General features: G+C 37.5%; 1 non-coding gene across 1 annotated transcript; it reads left to right on the forward strand.

Moving 5' to 3' along the window:
• The first annotated feature begins 639 nt into the window (after positions 1-639).
• On the forward strand, positions 640-758 carry LOC118583242. Its single transcript, XR_004944832.1, has one exon. It is a non-coding gene; the product is annotated as a 5S ribosomal RNA (ribosomal RNA).
• Positions 759-4,131: the final 3,373 nt, after the last annotated feature.

Here is a 4,131-nt window from a genome sequence, read left to right on the forward strand (position 1 = left end):
TCCAGAAAACAGTATAAAGTTTCTAATGAAATTAATATGAGATCAAACTTGTGATTTAGTAATCCCTCTTCTGGTCAGAAACCTTAAAAAAAAAAATGGAATCACTGCCTTGCAAAGCTTTGTACAGCCTCATGTCCTCTGAATGATCAGTTATAGTAGCAAAGGTTGTCAAACATTCTGTCTGTTGAGAGAGCAGAATACAAATATGGTATACCAGAGTATTATTCAATCCTAAAAGAACAAGCTTCTGCCATATGCCACACATAAATGATAACCAAAAAAAAAAAAGAAAGAATATAATCTATTATCTTCTGAGATAGAAAATCTGCAGAAATCCAAGTATACATAGATAGACACCAAAATGTTTACTTGGAGAAAGAATGGGGAGAGAAATATTGAGGTGTAGATCAGGGGACACAAAGTATCAGGTGTACAGAATAACTACATATTTAATGTACAATATAAAGATTATAGCAAAAAACTGCCATTAGATGTTAGCTGTTTTGGAAACACAGAGGACTGACTGGTAACTGGAACAATACATATGTTAATTAGTTTAAGTATAATAGTTAGATTTTAATCTACATGCATTCCACAATTTACCATTAACCTTAAAGTAATATAAGAAAAATTATAGTGGTCTATGGCCATACCACCCTGAACGTGCCCGATCTAGTCTGATCTCGGAAGCTAAGCAGGGTCGGGCCTGGTTAGTACTTGGATGGGAGACCGCCTGGGAATACTGGGTGCTGTAGGCTTAAAAAAAAAAAAAAAATTATAGTGATAGATGTATATATTAACAAACCCAGCAATAATACTATCAATTAGAGTTGAGCTCTGAGGTTCCAATCCATCCTTCTTGGGGGAAATGTTAAGGTGGAGAGACAAGGCAGAATTCTGAAGATATGTAACAATAATTCAGTGTGAAAGGTGATTCTGTTTAGCAAACCGAATCTGGATTAGGCAGCATGCAAATAAGTGTGGATTGAATTGTGCCCCTGCAAAAATACATTAGAACCTCAACCCCAGAATCATACATGATGATCACTGGAAAAGGAGTCTGAAGTGAGTTGTTAGGGCTGGCCTCACAATATACAATATAAAATATGACTCATGCTCCTATCCAGGGGAAACATAAACACAGAAGCAGACATGCAGAGGGAAAAATCAGCAGGTGGCCTTGAAGCTAGAAATCAGGTCCTCAGTGTCTAAGAACACCAAAGATTGATAGTAAACCACCACAAGCTGTTTAGGGTAGGTGACAGATTCTATCCTCCAGTGACCAGAAGAACACAGCACTGCTGGTGCCAGATCTTAGACTGCTGGCCCCTATAATTGGAAGTCAATGATTTCCCTTGTGTAAGGCTAGAGGTGAAAGCAGTGGGATGGTAGGTCAGAGCGGTCTTGCCTGTCTATGGACTGATGCCTCTACCAGGAATGACCAGGTAGGTCTACCTACCCCTTACCTGTCAGGTAAATAGGATTCCAACACACCTGTGCTTCATCTTTACTGTTTCCTCTTTCTTCTACGTGAATAAGTCATTTCAAATTCAGAGTGTTGGTATTCTGATTCATAAATTACTAAGGGTTAAAGGGGTCATACTATCAAAGACATATCAGGAATATCTGGGTCATTTTTTTAAAAAATACATAGTCAGACTACTTCTCTCAACAATAGGAACAAATGATGGAGTCTATCTGCACATTTTAAGACTCTAAAATTGAATCTAAAATCAAGATTTCAATGGCAATGATGAGATACAGTATTATAAAATATTCTCAGGTCTAATTTCATTCACTCTGTGATTACACTTCTGTGGCATGAATGACATCAGTAGTGTAAGAGCAAGGCTGGCTCAGGAAAAAAAACATTGTGCTTATCTACAATAAATATTTTATGTAAAAAAAGTTGTAAACAGTTTGGTGGAGATGAGTGTAGAACAGTTGGAATAACCCAAAAAGTTATTTTCAGTTTGTAGCAATAGCTAAAACTCTTAGTTCTTATATTTTATAACAGTATGCTTCATGAACTCTTAGCAAGAGGATACTTGCTGTTCTGTAACTGTGGCAGTTTAATGTGACAGTGACATTATCATCTAATTACCTTAATTCCTTTTGTAAAATAATATATTAAGAGCACCACACTTATGAAGGTTCAAACTTGACAAATATCTCATGAATTCTTGCCGTAAATGCTGAGGGTTACAAAATGAAATTTAGTACATATGAGCTCCTAGAAGCTATTTACCACTTTAACATTTAACAAGCCATACATTAGCATTTTAAAAGGCATAAAAAAATCTACATCTATAAGCGATTTTATTTAATAGGTTAGCAACGTAGGTTTTATCCAACCGAAGGGGAGTGGTGCTAATAAAATGAATACTGAGCTCAGTAAAAGTCATTTATACAATAGGAGCTTAGCTGGTGATTTGAGGGCGACTTTCAGTTACATGTGGTGGTTTTATTTGTTCCTAAAATTCATTTTTGCTCCATAGCCTCAAATAATTAGGATGGATAATCTGATCAGAGGCAGAAAAAAGGGAAATGTGACCTTCTACTGTGTGACCGCCTTGAGAGGACTATGCTTAATTTTAAACCAGCATTTAGTCCATCATATAGTAAACTATGGATCTGACAAATGAAATAAGCCCTGTGTTTATTCTGATCATGAAATGTAAAGCAAACAGATCAACAGCTAATTTAGTGACATTAAATAGAAGTAAAATTACCAAATAATAAGATAGTGAAAATGGAAAACTTTAAATTAGTTTATTTTAGAAAGTTTTTCTTTTTCATTTTACATACCAATCCTAATTCTGCCTCCCTCCCCTTTTCCTGCTCCCCCACCTCCCCTACCTCACCCCCCTCACTTATCACTCCTCAGAGAAGATAAGGCCTTCCTTGTGGAGTCAACAAAGTCTGGCATACTAAGTTGAGACTGAGTCAAGGCTGAGCAAGGTATCCCACCCTAGGGAATCTGTTCCAAAAAGCCATTTTATTCACCTGGGATAAGTCCTTATTCCACTGCCAGTGGCTTCCCAAACAGATCTAGTCACATAACTGTCACCCACATTCAGAGGACCTAGTTCAGTCCCATGAATGGAGCAGAATATTTTTGTGCAATTCTTTCTTTCTTTCCCCCTTTGGAAGTGGTACTTATCTTGGCAAGCAGAGTGACTAACTGCAAGTTACATTCATATCGCAACCTAGTATACAAAATTAACCTTTGAAACAGTGGTTCTCAACCTTCCTAGTGCATTGACCCTTTAATACAGTTCCTCATGTTGTGGTGATCTCAACCATAAACCATTTTTGTTGCTACTTCATAAATGTAATTTAATTACTGTTTTGAATATTGATGCAAATATCTGATATCTAGGATATCTGATACGAAACCCCCAAAGGGGCCATTCCCCACAGGTTGAGAACTATTTGTTGTTGTTTTGTTTTTTGTTTCTTTTTTATTAATAAGACATTTTCTATTCCTTTTACATACCAACCACTGATTCCCCTATCTTTCCTCCTCTCCCCCCAACCCATTCCCACCTCCTCCAAGGCAAGGCCTCCTCTCATGGGGAGTCAGCAGATTCTGCTACCTTCAGCTGAAGCAGGTCCAAGCCCCTTTCCTTGAACTAAGGTTGTGTAAGGTGTCCCACCATAGGCACTGGTTTCCAAAAAGCCAGAGATGGATCCCGATTCCACTGCAAGGGGTCTCCTTAAGCAGGTCAAGCAACACAACTGTCTCCCCTACTGTTTCAGACTGAGAATTTTGAATCAAAAGTAGACCCACAATAGATGGCAGGAGTATAATCAAGAGTTTTGTAAGAAAAGCTTAGGGATATTGGAAAGAACTGCCTAAATGAGAGCATTTCCAAGCATCGGCTGTGCTTGCTGTTGTCAAAGGAAACAACTCAGAAATACAAATCCCAGTTGAAGAATCCTGGAATTATGAAATCCTGAGCAAGAACACTCCTTGCCAAGTTTATACTCTTACATAAGGTATACTTTTAAGCATCTTTGCCATAGATATTAATTTATTAGCTGCAATTAAGTCAGTGGAACTGTAGTCTTTTCTAAGTTGTAAAAGTTCCCTGATGTCTTCAACAACTGAGTCATCTATTATTACAC

This window comes from Onychomys torridus, chromosome 4 (genome assembly GCF_903995425.1).
Source record: "Onychomys torridus chromosome 4, mOncTor1.1, whole genome shotgun sequence".
Taxonomy (NCBI): domain Eukaryota; kingdom Metazoa; phylum Chordata; class Mammalia; order Rodentia; family Cricetidae; genus Onychomys; species Onychomys torridus.